A 16,358-nucleotide genomic window follows, 5' to 3' on the forward strand; every position below is an offset into this window, starting at 1 on the left:
TGGGGGGGGTGAGAGTGGGGGGGGTGAGAGTGGGGGGGGTGAGAGTGGGGGGGTGAGAGTGGGGGGGGGTGAGAGTGGGGGGGTGAGAGTGGGGGGGTGAGAGTGGGGGGGTGAGAGTGGGGGGGTGAGAGTGGGGGGGTGAGAGTGGGGGGGTGAGAGTGGGGGGGGTGAGAGTGGGGGGGGTGAGAGTGGGGGGGGGTGAGAGTGGGGGGGGTGAGGGTGGGGGGGGTGAGAGTGGGGGGGGTGAGAGTGGGGGGGGTGAGAGTGGGGGGGTGAGAGAGTGTGGGGGGGGGTGAGAGTGGGGGGGGGTGAGAGTGGGGGGGGGGGTGAGAGTGGGGGGGGGGGTGAGAGTGGGGGGGGGGTGAGAGTGGGGGGGGGGTGAGAGTGGGGGGGGGGTGAGAGTGGGGGGGGGGGTGAGAGTGGGGGGGGGGTGAGAGTGGGGGGGGGTGAGAGTGGGGGGGGGGGTGAGAGTGGGGGGGGGTGAGAGTGGGGGGGGGGGTGAGAGTGGGGGGGGGGTGAGAGTGGGGGGGGTGAGAGTGGGGGGGGGTGAGAGTGGGGGGGGGTGAGAGTGGGGGGGAGTGGGGGGGGGTGAGAGTGGGGGGGGTGAGAGTGGGGGGGGGGGTGAGAGTGGGGGGGGGGTGAGAGTGGGGGGGGGGTGAGAGTGGGGGGGGGTGAGAGTGGGGGGGGGTGAGAGTGGGGGGGGGTGAGAGTGGGGGGGGGGTGAGAGTGGGGGGGGGTGAGAGTGGGGGGGGGGGTGGGGGGGTGAGAGTGGGGGGGGGGTGAGAGTGGGGGGGGGTGGAGAGTGGGGGGGGGTGAGAGTGGGGGGGGTGAGAGTGGGGGGGGGTGAGAGTGGGGGGGGGGTGAGAGTGGGGGGGGGTGAGAGTGGGGGGGGGTGAGAGTGGGGGGGGGTGAGAGTGGGGGGGGTGAGAGTGGGGGGGGTGAGAGTGGGGGGGGGGGTGAGAGTGGGGGGGGGTGAGAGTGGGGGGGGTGAGAGTGGGGGGGGGGTGAGAGTGGGGGGGGTGAGAGTGGGGGGGGTGAGAGTGGGGGGGGGTGAGAGTGGGGGGGTGAGTGAGAGTGGGGGGGGGGGGGTGAGAGTGGGGGGGGTGAGAGTGGGGGGGGGGGGTGAGAGTGGGGGGGGTGAGAGTGGGGGGGGGTGAGAGTGGGGGGGGGGGTGAGAGTGGGGGGGGTGAGAGTGGGGGGGGTGAGAGTGGGGGGGTGAGAGTGGGGGGGGTGAGAGTGGGGGGGTGAGAGTGGGGGGGGTGAGAGTGGGGGGGGTGAGAGTGGGGGGGGTGAGAGTGGGGGGGGGGTGAGAGTGGGGGGGGGGAGAGTGGGGGGGGTGAGAGTGGGGGGGGGAGAGTGGGGGGGGGGAGAGTGGGGGGGGGGAGAGTGGGGGGGGGAGTGGGGGGGGGGGTGAGAGTGGGGGGGGTGAGAGTGGGGGGGGGTGAGAGTGGGGGGGGGTGAGAGTGGGGGGGGTGAGAGTGGGGGGGGTGAGAGTGGGGGGGTGAGAGTGGGGGGGGTGAGAGTGGGGGGGGGTGAGAGTGGGGGGGTGAGAGTGGGGGGGTGAGAGTGGGGGGGGTGAGAGTGGGGGGGTGAGAGTGGGGGGGGTGAGAGTGGGGGGGGTGAGAGTGGGGGGGGTGAGAGTGGGGGGGGTGAGAGTGGGGGGGTGAGAGTGGGGGGGGGTGAGAGTGGGGGGGGTGAGAGTGGGGGGGGTGAGAGTGGGGGGGGGTGAGAGTGGGGGGGTGAGAGTGGGGGGGGTGAGAGTGGGGGGGGTGAGAGTGGGGGGGGTGAGAGTGGGGGGGGTGAGAGTGGGGGGGGTGAGAGTGGGGGGGTGAGAGTGGGGGGGGGTGAGAGTGGGGGGGGTGAGTGGGGGGGGGGTGAGAGTGGGGGGGGGGTGAGAGTGGGGGGGGTGAGAGTGGGGGGGTGAGAGTGGGGGGGGTGAGAGTGGGGGGGGGGGTGAGAGTGGGGGGAGGGGGGGGTGTGAGTGGGGGGGGTGAGAGTGGGGGGGGGTGAGAGTGGGGGGGGTGAGAGTGGGGGGGTGAGAGTGGGGGGGGTGAGAGTGGGGGGGGTGAGTGGGGGGGGGTGAGAGTGGGGGGGGGTGAGAGTGGGGGGGGAGTGGGGGGGTGAGAGTGGGGGGGTGAGGGGGGGGGGTGAGAGTGGGGGGGGGGTGGAGAGTGGGGGGGGGTGAGTGGGGGGGGTGAGAGTGGGGGGGGTGAGAGTGGGGGGGGGTGAGAGTGGGGGGGGTGAGAGTGGGGGGGGGTGAGAGTGGGGGGGGGTGAGAGTGGGGGGGGTGAGAGTGGGGGGGGGGTGAGAGTGGGGGGGGGTGAGAGTGGGGGGGGGTGAGAGTGGGGGGGTGAGAGTGGGGGGGGTGAGAGTGGGGGGGGGGTGAGAGTGGGGGGGGGGTGAGAGTGGGGGGGGGTGAGAGTGGGGGGGGGTGAGAGTGGGGGGGGGTGAGAGTGGGGGGGGGGGTGAGAGTGGGGGGGGTGAGAGTGGGGGGGGGTGAGAGTGGGGGGGGGTGAGAGTGGGGGGGGGTGAGAGTGGGGGGGGTGAGAGTGGGGGGGGGTGAGAGTGGGGGGGGGTGAGAGTGGGGGGGGGTGAGAGTGGGGGGGGTGAGAGTGGGGGGGGTGAGTGGGGGGGGTGAGAGGGGTGAGAGTGGGGGGGGGGTGAGAGTGGGGGGGGTGAGAGTGGGGGGGGTGAGTGGGGGGGGTGAGAGTGGGGGGGGTGAGAGTGGGGGGGATGAGAGAGTGTGGGGGAGGTGAGAGTGGGGGGGGTGAGAGTGGGGGGGGGGGTGGGGTGAGAGTGGGGGGGGGTGAGAGTGGGGGGGGTGAGAGTGGGGGGGGTGAGAGTGGGGGGGGGGGGTGAGAGTGGGGGGGGTGAGAGTGGGGGGGTGAGAGTGGGGGGGTGAGAGTGGGGGGGGGTGAGAGTGGGGGGGGGTGAGAGTGGGGGGGGGTGAGAGTGGGGGGGGTGAGAGTGGGGGGGGTGAGAGTGGGGGGGGTGAGAGTGGTGGGGGGGGTGAGAGTGGGGGGGGGGTGAGAGTGGGGGGGGGTGAGAGTGGGGGGGGGTGAGAGTGGGGGGGGGTGAGAGTGGGGGGGGGTGAGAGTGGGGGGGGTGAGAGTGGGGGGGGTGAGAGTGGGGGGGGTGAGAGTGGGGGGGGTGAGAGTGGGGGGGGGGGTGAGAGTGGGGGGGGGTGAGAGTGGGGGGGGTGAGAGTGGGGGGGGTGAGAGTGGGGGGGGGTGAGAGTGGGGGGGGGGGTGTGAGTGGGGGGGGGGTGAGTGGGGGGGGGGGTGAGAGTGGGGGGGGGTGAGAGTGGGGGGGGTGAGAGTGGGGGGGGTGAGAGTGGGGGGGGTGAGAGTGGGGGGGTGAGTGTGGGGGGGGTGAGAGTGGGGGGGGGTGAGAGTGGGGGGGGTGAGAGTGGGGGGGGTGAGAGTGGGGGGGGTGAGAGTGGGGGGGGTGAGAGTGGGGGGGGGTGAGAGTGGGGGGGGTGAGAGTGGGGGGGTGAGAGTGGGGGGGTGAGAGTGGGGGGGTGAGAGTGGGGGGGTGAGAGTGGGGGGTGAGAGTGGGGGGGTGAGAGTGGGGGGGTGGGGGGTGAGAGTGGGGGGGTGGGGGGGGGATGAGTGGGGGGGTGGGGGGGGGATGAGTGGGGGGGTGGGGGGGGATGAGTGGGGGGGTGGGGGGGGATGAGTGGGGGGGTGGGGGGATGAGTGGGGGGGTGGGGGGATGAGTGGGGGGGTGGGGGGGGATGAGTGGGGGGGTGGGGGGGGGATGAGTGGGGGGGTGGGGGGGGGATGAGTGGGGGGGTGGGGGGGATGAGTGGGGGGGTGGGGGGGATGAGTGGGGGAGTGGGGGGGGTGGGGGGGATGAGTGGGGGGGGTGGGGGGGATGAGTGGGGGGGTGGGGGGGATGAGTGGGGGGGTGGGGGGGATGAGTGGGGGGGTGGGGGGGATGAGTGGGGGGGTGGGGGGGATGAGTGGGGGTGGGGGGGGATGAGTGGGGGTGGGGGGGGATGAGTGGGGGTGGGGGGGGATGGATGAGTGGGGGTGGGGGGGGATGGATGAGTGGGGGTGGGGGGGATGGATGAGTGGGGGTGGGGGGGGATGGATGAGTGGGGGTGGGATGAGTGGGGGTGGGGGGGGATGAGTGGGGGTGGGGGGGGATGGATGAGTGGGGGGGGATGGATGAGTGGGGGGGGGGGATGGATGAGTGGGGGGGGGGGGATGGATGAGTGGGCGGGGGGGGGATGGATGAGTGGGCGGGGGGGGGATGGATGAGTGGGCGGGGGGGGGATGGATGAGTGGGCGGGGGGAGTAATGAGATTGTAAATACGGCGGGCGCCTGGATTGCGGCCTTGGGCCGCATAGCGCCGCCTGTTGTAGCTGCCGGGAGCCTGGGCCCGGCGTTGCCTCACCTTCTCTCCGTCCGTCTTGCTGCCAGCGAGCAGCATGTTGCCGGGGCTGAGGTATAGACCGAGACCCGGTAACTTCTCCGCCATTTGCTGTTCTCCGCCGCTCAGAGAGTGAACAACAACTGCCTGTCCGACAGGAGGAGCAGCAGGAAGCAGCTCACTGCCCGCACTCAGCTCTCAAACACCCAGCGCCTGTGAGCTGAATTCTTATTACCAAGGAAAGCTGACAAAACTCTTACTATTTGCAGTCCAAGTTAGCTCATTTGCAAATTAACTATCATCTTATTCCTTTTTCGTAATTTGTTTGAGTACACAGCTCATACCAGACCAAAATCAACAGGGACTCTATTCCCCAAACCTGTCAATAGAAATCCCAAAATCTTAGTTCTAGGCATTTGAGATGAGAAGCCTATAAGATATGTTCCCTATAAGATCTCTTTTTCTTATACCAGTTTGGTAAAAAGAACAGTAACTGCTCTTTTGGAAAATTATCAGAACACCAATAAATAGCTTGTTGCATGAGGAATAGAAGAAGGTTCTTGGCAGGTCAGTGGGTTTTATACCAGAGGGCTTCTCCTGTACCCATTAGGGAAGTTCATGACCATGGGAAACCTGATGGTTCCTATCCCATGACCTCCACTGGGGTTATAACACTGAGCCACATGTCGTGTTGGGTGTTCCGATACACAAACGAACCAACACAGTTGTAGATGGTACAACTCTGTTTTATTTTTCTGTACAATAATAACTATTAAGTTCTGGCTGTGGTTCGTACTTCACCAGCTAACCTGTGGACCTAGCACTATCTTAGTGAGGCGCTCAGCACATGGTCTATGTCTGAGTGGCACGCTGTGTGCTCTGAGTTATCTCCTATTGGAGAATGAGTGGGAACTGTGGTGTTCCCTGTTTTATAGTGCGTGTGCTCTCACTGGTGATTGGCTGTGATGTGTGTGTGTTGGTTGGTCCATCTACCTGTCCATCAGTGTGTGTGTGTGATTGCACCATGATATGTTAATATGGATATCATGACATCCCCCCTTTTCACAAGGATATGTGCCTACATGGTAATAAATATTGGTGTGTACTGAGTGCATCTGAGTATGTGTGTGCAATATATACAACATGTACATGAGGCTAAACTATATACATAAGAAGGTGTCAGGTGCAACAGAGCAACGAGGTTGTACCACAAACAAAACAAGTGCAATCATCAAATATCGAAAGAGAACTCCTGGAACGACAAGAAAGAAACACGTTAACATTATTGCACAACAATTCAGTGAGTCCAATGTGCAAACGGGTTCATAAGTCCAGTCTATTAGGTGGGCGACGAATTTGGGTTGACCGTTAGGGTGGCACACCATTCATCGCCCGGATTAATGCTGTGCACTGGCATCGGCTGGTGGGTCCTACTTGGGGACATCCGGTTCCTGTCTATTACCGCAACGCGCAAGGGTTCCCGGTCGTCGGTATCACCGGTCTGCACGTCGTCAGGGTATGACTCGGTGTATGGGGGCTGAATGGCCCGCACGTCGCTGTGAGGCTGGCGGAATTGCGGAGACTTGGCAGGTTGAGCAGCTCGACAGCAGGCAGCGTAGTGGCCCATCCTGCCACAGCGGAGGCATTGTCGCGTTTTGGCTGGAAATTGCTGCTTTAAGTGTGCAGATCCACAGTTGCCGCACGTCGTGACGTCATGGCGCTCGTTGCTCCACCGGGCATGCGCGGTGCGGTCCTGCGTAGAGCGCGCCTGTGCATCACGTCCCTCTGCGTCGACGTCCCCTCTTTTGGCGCGTATAAGCGCGGGAGGCCTCGGAAAGCGCGCAAAATGGCCGCCCTCGTCCGGGTCGCGGGCCGGGAGGAACTCGATCGACTGGACCCGCTCAGCCCCGCAGGACCCCTGCCGTGCCGATTCGGCCGCCTGGAATTTGGAGTACCGGCTTGCCGTGTTTTCGTGGAGGAACAGGTTTTGATGGCGGTGGCTAGGGTGAGGCGCTTTATTTTGAGGAGCTGCTGGCGTAGGGTGTCCGAGGTGACCCCAAAAACTATCTGATCCTGAATCATGGAGTCGGAGTTGGCCACCTAGCCACAGGACTGCGCGAGGATACGGAGGTGTGTCAAATAAGATTGAAAAGGCTCATCCTTACCCTGCAGGCGCTGCTGGAATAGGTACCTCTCGAAGCTCTCATTAAATTCCACGCTGAAATGTTCCTCAAATTTTAGAAAGACCGTCTTGTACTTCGTCTTGTCCTCGCCTTCCGCGAATGCCAGGGAGTTGTAGATGTGGATGGCGTGTTGCCTCGCCGTGGAGAGGAGGAGGGCGATCTTCCTGGTGTCCGATGCATTCTCCCTGTCTGTGGCTTCTAGGAAGAGCTGGAAGCGCTGTTTAAACAGCTTCCAGTTGACGCCGAGATTTCCAGCGATTTGGAAATGCTGCGGCGGGCTGATGGTGTCCATGGCGCAGGATGGTGGATCTCTGAAGAGGTGCAGGTAGGTCTCACAGTTGCTGGCGAGTTTCCAGGCCTGTTATCATGTCGTGTTGGGTGTTCCGATACAGTAACGAACCAACACGGTTGTAGATAGTACAACTCTGTTTTATTATTCTGTACAATAATAACTATTAAGCTCTGGCTGTGGTTCGTACTTCACCAGCTAACCTGTGGACCCAGCCCGAGCACTATCTTAGTGAGGCACTCAGCACATGGTGTATGTCTGAGTGGCACGCTGTGAGCTCTGAGCTATCTCCTGGTAAAATGAGCGGGAACTGTGGTGTTCCCTGTTTTATAGTGTGTGTGCTCTCACTGGTGATTGGCTGTGATGTTATGTGTGTTGGTTGGTCCATCTACCTGTCCATCAGTGTGTGTGTGTGTGATTGCACCATGATATGTTAATATGGATATCATGACACCACATAAGAGTTATAATTAAGGGGGGTGAAAGTCATGGCCAAAGAGGTAGGTTAATAAGCTCTTCATGCCGGTTTAGCAGGGGAAATTCCAGAGTTTGCGACCTAGGCAGCTGAAAGCTTATTCCACCAAAGATGAAGCAACGTAAATTGGTCGTGCACAGATATTTGGAGGGCTGTGGGGCTGGAGAGGATTACAGAGATAGGGAGAAGCATACAAAAGTGACAGTGTTAAAATTGAATGAATGGAGAGGTAATAGGTGCAGCTGAAATTTATGGAGAGTGGGAAATCAGCTAGAAGTGCATTGGTATAATCAAATATAGACATTACAAAAACAGGAATGATTGTTTCAGCAGCAGAAAAGATGAGGCATGGGTAAAGACAAGTGGGATTTCAGAAGTAGGCATTCTTGGTGATAGAAACGATAAGGGGTTGAAGATCTCAGGTTTAGATAGGACTCGAAGGTTGACAACATTCTGGTTCACTTTCAGACAGTGGCCACGGTGAGTGAAGAAGTTGTTGGCTAAGAGAACAGAGTTTATGCCAAGTCTGAAGACAATGGCTTTGGTCTTGCCAGTATTTAATTGACGAAGATTCCTGCTCATCCTATATTGGATGGCGCTCAAGCAGCTTGACAAATCAGGAGCAGTAGCGGGGCCAAGAGAAGCAGTGATGAGTTAGACCTGGGTATACATAGAAACATACATAGAAAATAGAAGCAAGAGTAGGCTATTCGGCTCGTCAAGCCTGCTCTGCCATTCTTTATGATCATGGCTGATTATCAAATTCAATACCCTGATCCTGCCTTCCCCCTTATCCCTTTAGCCCCAAGAACTATATCTAATTCCTTCTTGAAATCACACAATGTTTTGGCCTCAACTACTTTCTGTGGTAGTGAATTCCACAGATTCATCACTCTCTGGGTGAGGAAATGTCTCCTCAACGCAGTCCTAAAAGGTTTACCTATTTACTCAAAGTATCAGTGTCCATGTGGAATTTGATGTCATGTTACGTTGATTTCATCAGGCAGTTAAGTGTGGTGCTGCTGTCATTGGCAAATCTAAAGATTCATGCTGCTTTCACACGGTTTGTAATCTACCAGTTCAATACAGAAACAATAGGAACACCTGGATGATTTGATAGTCTTAATCTAGTTGCATGTAGTCATGAGTCAATGGTGTAAAATTTATCAATTTGGTACTTTGTCTGTTTTTCTTGTACTGTTTTTCCAGATCTTATTTTAAACATTCAAGTAACACTTACCATGCATGACCTCTGTGTTCACTGACCTTACTCTAGGTCCATGCAAAGCCTCAGATTTAAAGTTCACATCCTTGTATACAAGTCCCTCCATGGCCTCACCTCTTCCTATCACTGTAACCTTTTCCTGTCCTATAACCCTCTACAAACTCCATGTTCCTCCTATTTTGGCCACTTGTTCTCCCAAATTTCCTTCACCCCACCATTGGTGGCCATGTCTTCAGCTGTTTAGCTCCATATTCTCAAACTCTCTCCTTAAACCTTCTTCTTGGGCGGTATGGTGGCCCACTGCTGCCTATGGCGCTGAGGAACAGGGTTCGATCCTGGCCCCGGGTCACTGACTGTGTGGAGTTTGCACATTCTCCCCGTGTCTGCATGGGTTTCACCCCCACAGCTCAAAGATGTGCAGGTTAGGTGGATTGGCCACACTAAATTGCCCCTTAATTGGAGAAGATAACTGGGTATTCTAAATTTATTTTTAAAAAACCTTCTCTCTCCCTCTTTTAAGTTGCTCCTTGAAACCTATATATTTGACCAAGCTTTTTGGTCACCAGTCCTAGTATTTCCTTATGTAGCTACATGTCAGATTTATCTGATATCAGGAACAGAGCTGGTAAATTGTTCCTTTTACTGTATTTGAACCAAACCCTGTTGAGATTTGTGTAATACTTTGTCATGCATGTGTCCAGATATCAACATGTAAATCTTCAGGTAAATGACTCAAACATAATTAGGGAGTGCATCATAGCTGCAGAAAAGGAGATAGTCGAGGAGGGTTTGTCTACTGAGTCAGTATGGGTTGAAGTCAGAAACAAGAAAGGAGTAGTCACTTTATTTGGAGTTTTCTATAGACCCCCCCAATAGCAGCAGAGAGATGGAGGAACAGATTTGGCGGCAGATCTTGGAAAAGTGCAGAAGTAACAGAGTTGTTGCTATGGGCGACTTCAACTTCCCTAATATTGACTGGAACTTCCTTAGTGCAAATGGTTTGGATGGAGCAGATTTTGCCAGGTGTGTACAGGAAGGATTCCTGACTCAATATGTAGATAGGCCGACTAGGGGGGAGGCCATACTGGATTTGGTGCTCGGCAACGTACCAGGCCAGCTTTCAGATGTCTCAGTGGGAGAGCATTTTGGTGACAGTGCCCACAACTACTTGATCTTTACCATAGTCATGGAGAGGGATAGGAACAGACAGTATGGGAAGGTATTTAATTGGGGGAGGGGAAATTATACTGCTATTAGACAGGAGCTGAGGAGCATAAAGTGGGAACAGTTGTTCTCAGGGAAAAGCACAACAGTAATGTGGGGTTTGTTTGAGGAGCACTTGCTGCAAGTGCTAGATAGTTTTGTCCCACTGAGACGAAGAAGGAATGGTAAGGTGAAGGAGCCTTGGATGACAAGAGAAGTAGAGCTTCAAGTCAAGAGGAAGAAGGAAGCTTATGTAAGGTTGAGGAAGCAAGGATCTAGCACGGCTCTAGAGGGTTACAAGGTAGCCAGGAAGGAACTCAAAAAATGGACTTAGGAGAGCTAGAAGGGGGCACGAAAAAGCCTTGGCGGGAAGGATTAGGGAAAACCCCAAGGCATTCTACACTTATGTGAGAAATGAGAGGATGATCAGAGTGAGAGTAGGGCCGATCAGGGATAGTGGAGGGAACTTGTGCCTAGAGTCTGAGGAGATAGGGGAGGCCCTAAATGAATATTTTGCTTCAGTATTCACTAGAGGGACCTTGTTGCTCATGAGAACAGCGTCAACCAGGTTAATAGACTCAAACAGGTTGATATTAAGAAGGAGGACGTGCTGGAAATTCTGAAAAGCATCAGAATAGATAAGTCCCCTGGGCCTGATGGGATATACCCAAGATTACTACGGGATGCGTGGGAGGAGATTGCTGCGCGTTGGCGATGATCTTTGCGTCCTCGCTCTCCACTGGAGTAATACCGGATGATTGGAGGGAAGCGAAAGTTGTTCCCCTGTTGAAGAAAAGGAATAAGGAAATCACTGGGAATTACAGACCAGTCAGTCTTAAGTCTGTGGTGAGCAAAATATTGGAAAGGATTCTGAGAGAAAGGATTTATGATTATTTAGAAAAACATAGTTTGATTAAAAATAGTCAGCATGGCTTTGTGAGGGGCAGGTCATGTCTCACAAGCCTCATTGAATTCTTTGAGGATGCGACAAGACACATTGATGAAGGTCGGGCAGTGGATGTGGTGTATATGGATTTCAGTAAGGCATTTGATAAGGTTTCCCATGGTAGGCTAATTCAGAAAGTTAGGGGGCATGGGGACATTTGACTGGGTACAGAATTGGCTGGCCGAAAGAAGACAGTGAGTGGTAGTGGATGGAAAGTATTCCGCCTGGAGGTCGGTGACCAGTAGTGTCCCGCAGGGATCTGTCTGGGACCTCTGCTTTTTGTGGTTTTTATAAATGACTTGGATGAGGAAGTGGAAGGGTGGGTTAGTAAGTTTGCCGATGACACAAATGTTGGTGGAGTTGTAGATATTGTCGAGGGCTGTTGCAGGTTACAACAGGACATTGACTGGGTGCAGAGCTGGGCTGAGAAGTGGCAGATGGAGTTCAACCAAGATGAATGTGAAGTGATTCATTTTGGAAGGTCGAATTTGAATGCTGAATACAGGGTTAAAGGCAGGGGCGGGATTCTCCACTCCCACGCCGAAGTGGCCTCGCCGTCGTGAACGCCGTCGAGGCTCACGACGGCGCGGAACGGCCCCGGTCCCGACCGATTCAGGCCCTGACAATGGGCCAGTATCGGGGCCGCGTCATCTACACGCGCCAGGCCTTGTCGCCCGCGTAAAAGTAGCGCCGCATAGATGACTCGGCTGGCGCCGCATAACGGACGTCATCCGCGCATGCGTGGGTTGGCCGGCGCCAATCCGCGCATGCGTGGTTACCGTCCTCTCTAAGTCCGCCCCGCAAGAAGATGGGGGACGGATCTTGCGGGGCCGCGGAAGGAAGGAGGTCCTCCTTCAGAGAGGACGGCCCGATGATCAGTGGGCACCGATCGCGGGCCACCCCACATTCCAGGTGAAGCCCAGTGCAGGATCCCCCCTCGCCCCCCCCACAGGCCGCCCCCCCCAGCGTTCACGCACCGCCCACGACTGCAGCGACCAGGTGTGGACGACGCCGGGGGGAACCCGCCGTTTTGGCCTGGCCGCTCGGCCCATCCGGGCCTCAGAATAGCGGGGGTGCCGGAGAATCGCCATTTTCGGTGTCTCCGGCAATTCTCCGGCCTGCGGCCCGCGAAACCCGACCGGGCTGTTCCCGCCGCTTGGGAGAATCGCGGGAGGGCGTCGGACCGCGTCCCCGGAAATTTTGGCGGCCCAGGCGATTCTCCCAACCGGCGTGGGAGTGGAGAATCGCGCCCAGGATTCTTGGAAGTGTGGAAGAACAGAGGGATCTTGGGGTCCACGTACATAGGTCCCTTAAAGTTGCCATCCAGGTTGATAGGGTTGTTAAGAAGGCGTATGGTATGTTAGCTTTCATTAACAGGGGGATTGGGTTTAAGAGCCGCGAGGTTTTGCTGCAACATTATAAAACCCTGGTTAGACCACACTTGGAATATTGTGTCCAGTTCTGGTCGCCTCATTATAGGAAGGATGTGGATGCTTTGGAGAGGGTGCAGAGGATATTTACCAGGATTCTGCCTGGACTTGAGGGCATGTCTTATGAAGAAAGGTTGAGGGAGCTAGAGCTTTTCTCACTGGAGCAAAGAAGGAAGAGAGGTGACTTGATAGAGGTGTACAAGGTGATGAGAGGCACGGATAGAGTGGATAGCCAAAGACTTTTCCCCAGGGCGGACATGGCTGTCATGAGGGGACATAATTTTAAGGTGATTGGAGGAAGGTGTAGGGGACATGTCAGAGGTAGGTTCTTTACACAGAGAGTGGTGGGTATGTGGAATACACTGCCAGCAGAGGTTGGTGGACTCAAGAGTCATTAGGGGCATTTAAGTGACTCTTGGACAGGCACATGGACAGTAGTAAATTGAAGGGGTGTAGGTTAGGTTGATCTTAGATTTAGGATAGATGGTCGGCATGACATCGTGACCGAAGGGCCTGTACTGTGCTGTACTGTTCTATGTTAGGGGATTCAAAACTCTGAGAGGAACAGACAATGAAAACTAACAATGAAAGCAGAAATCAGCCATTGGCGGCATGGTGGCACAGTGGTTAGCACTGCTGCCTCATAGCGCCAGGGATCCGGGTTCAATTCCAGCCATTTCTCCCCGTGTCTGCGTGGGTTTCCTCCAGGTGCTCTGGTTTCCTTCTATATTCCAAAGATGTGTAGGTTAGGTGGATTGGCCATGATAAAATTGCCCCTTCGTGTCCAGAGATGTACAGGTTAGGTGGGGTTACGGGAATTGGGCAGGGGAGTGGGCCTAGGTAGGGTGCTCTTTCAGACGGGTGGTGCAGACTCAATGGGCCAAATGGCCTCCTTCTGTACTGTAGGGATTCTAAGGTTTCATGTACATTATAAGATGTATTCTGTGAAAAAAAAACACTGATGCAAAACTGTGACTCTACAAATATGTCCAATCACATGCTTTACCTGTGAGTCGAATTATTCAGGCTATCCTGATATTGCAAGTGCGTAAATGCACTGTTATCTTGTTTTTCTTTTTTTCTGTTTATTATCTGTTTTCATAAAAGACCGTACTCACTGAAAGGTCCCAAGTGTGGGAATACTATCTTGTGCTGCGTTAGTTGGAGCAGTGGGGTGGCAATATGTTTTACTTCAGTGTTCTTGGCCTAGATAGAAAGAATGAGAAACAAAGGACCAATTTCTGAACATCAACCAGTGGCCCTGCTGAAAACTACATGTGTGCGCAGAATCAGGTTCAGACCCAATCTTTTTTTCAGCTGAATATCATACGCCCACTGTTTCCTCTCTCTTCAGATACAATGCCCATGGACTTCCACGTGTTGATCCATGGTTATGCGTGGCAAGGTACTGCAGTGGTTTGCCATTCCCTTCTGCAGGTTTCAGGCTGACCAGGAGACTTTCTGCTCTTAGCATTCACTACAGGCATTTGGAGGTTTTACAGGTTGGCAATCAACCTCCCATGGCCATCAAGTCCTAGGAACTCAAACACTGGGCTTTTGGCTCATGGATAGGGAATGCTGCACTGTGCCATAAGACCACTGTTTACCTCTTACATAAAGAATGGCCAGTTTGGCAAGGCGCATTCTCTATTCTGAAAAAAATATAAGTAAACGTTTTTTCCTTTTTAAAAATAAACTTAGAGTACCCAATTATTTTTTTTCCAATTAAGGGGCAATTTAGCGTGGCCAATCCACAGCAAAATATAAGTAAAAGTAATTACTGTGCTTGGAAGCATTGTCATAAGTTTTTTAAAATTATTTTTTTGGAATATAAGGCACCACTAGCATGACCAACATTTATCACCATCTGTAATTGCCCTGGGAAGATACCAGTGGACTTTCTTCTTGGACAAGTCAGTGACTAGCAAGGATACTTCAGGGACAGTGAAGTGTGAGGCTGAATCACAGTTACCTGGCCAGAGCAAGTTTCCTTCCCCATTACACATTATTGAACTAATTAGGTCTTTACAACAATCTGACAGCTTCCTGATCACATTTACTGATACCAGCTTTTCATGGTTTAAAACTGAATTCAAATTCTTAAATTGCCATGGTGAGATTTCAATTTGTGTCCTCTGAATTATTAGTCCAGGCCACATGTTTACTAGTCCTGTAATTTAATCTTTACACAACTGTCCTTTTTTTCGTATTGGCTACAATTCTTTAAGTAAAAATACTTTTCTTTTACATACTCTATTTTCATAAAACTATCCTTAACATTGTGAAAGGAATAGCAGATGTGTTGACAGCAAATTAATTGTTATGAACTTATACTTTTTTTTCTTGAGCTGGAAGATTTAAATTGCGAAGCAGAAGTACCTGTTTGTTATGTTCTTATGTTTATTAAATATGGCTTCAGCGATTGATTACTTCAGTTCAGAGCACACTGTACTCACTTATTTCAGTCACTTCAGTCATTTCAGTTTTTTTTCTTAGTTAAAATTTGTGTGGATTTAATCTAATAATCATTTAATCTTCCCACCCGGGGTGCCTACAATTCTGCAGGCTATCTGGTGGAATTATTTATCTGAAAATATCTACATTCCTCAGTTATTTTGTGAACTGCATTTATTTTTAACAAAAAGGATTGTTAAGACCATACAGATAAATATGGGATGACTACTGGCCTGTGATATCTAAACATTGGCATTATGCCATTATGGGGGTTTTATTACTGAAGCTGAGAGAGACAGAAAAGTAATTCTGTCACTGTGAAGATTATTTTCTGTAGATGGACAAACTCCACAGCAAATCCACTGACATACAAATTATACAGTGAAACCATGAAATGAAAAAATATATATTTAATTCTAAAATATCATAATCCTTTCAGTCTAAATAACAAACTGGGTAGTGGGTTGTTGCACAAAAATAGCAATTATGCATGATTTATTGACGATAATGACTGTTTTATGTAAATAATGAAGACCCTTACTGATGTCAATACGGGGGAAAAGATAAAAGAACCAGGTCACAGATGTTCTTGGAAAATACAGAGGTCATCACTCTGGATATCTTAAAATGTCTAATAATAGAATCAGAGTACAACAATTTACTAAGGCCATTTACTAAGGCCTCGTTTATGTTTTAAGCTTTGGAATTCTTAGTCATTGAGTATATTCAAGACAAAGTTGGACATATTTTTGAGTACTGTGGAAATGTAAGGATATAGTGACTGTGGAAAAGGGAGTGCAGAATTGAGAAAGATCAGCCATCATCTTATTGAACGGCAGAGCAGGCTCGCAATGCCAAATGGCCTGTTCCTATTTATTACGTTACGCTCAAATGTCTGATGGATTTTTAAAAGCATTTCTTTCTCCAGTTTTCCCTCATTCCTCCTCCCTTTTAAACAGTTCTGAAGACAATAATGGTGTGTAAAAACATCCTTCCAAGTGACCATGCGGGGAGCCTGGGCATTGAGAGACATTATGGGCGGCTTCTACCAGAGGTTGGGAATAGCAGTCAGCAGCTGATTTCCCTCTTAAGCTCACAGGGGCTAATACCTTGTGGCCCTTGCTGTTGCCCCGAGTAGCTGACTTTGGATCAAATATGGGAGCTTTCCTTTCCATGTGGTCCAGTGTCACTCACCCTCGGATGGTGCATGTACTGGGCTGAGTGAGCAATGTAAGCCTACTTGTGACAATAAAGATTATTATTTTCGGGATGGGCGTTTCTTTCTTACAAAACTGATCGGCTGATTTGCCCCAAATTCTAAATATAATTTTAATGACAAAAATTAGGGTGACATACACGTCCAGTAACCATCGTGTGCAATGTGTGGAAAGGGGGGGGGGGTTATGACAAAAAACAAAATGCCGTGCATGTCGGAAATCTGAGATCAAAACAGAAAGTTCTGGAAAAAAAAACTCAACAGGTCGGGCAGCATCTGTGGAGGGAGATACAGAGTTAACGTTTAAGGGCGACGGACTAGCCATGATCGATCTCTCGCTCCGGATACAGCCTGACCTGCTGAATATTTGGAGTGCAGCGTTCTCCTCCATCGAGACAGAAACTTCTGGTGAGATTGTCAACAACAGCGGCCTGCTGGGGGGGGGGGGAGGGGGCGGTGACGTCACCCGACCCGCAGCCGGGAGTCTGTAAACAGGTTCGGCACGACCCACAGAGCGGGGGGGGGGGGGGTTAGATCAGCCGATTTAAACAACTAGATC

General features: G+C 53.8%; 1 long non-coding RNA gene across 1 annotated transcript; it reads right to left on the reverse strand.

Moving 5' to 3' along the window:
* Window positions 1-5,131: 5,131 nt before the first annotated feature.
* LOC140399485 (uncharacterized) lies at window positions 5,132-16,328 on the reverse strand. The gene is made up of 3 exons (XR_011937699.1): window positions 16,156-16,328; window positions 13,248-13,335; window positions 5,132-10,536 (listed from the first exon to the last, which is right to left on the reverse strand). It is a non-coding gene; the product is annotated as an uncharacterized lncRNA (long non-coding RNA).
* Window positions 16,329-16,358: the final 30 nt, after the last annotated feature.

Source organism: Scyliorhinus torazame, chromosome 2, assembly GCF_047496885.1.
Source record: "Scyliorhinus torazame isolate Kashiwa2021f chromosome 2, sScyTor2.1, whole genome shotgun sequence".
Classification (NCBI taxonomy): domain Eukaryota; kingdom Metazoa; phylum Chordata; class Chondrichthyes; order Carcharhiniformes; family Scyliorhinidae; genus Scyliorhinus; species Scyliorhinus torazame.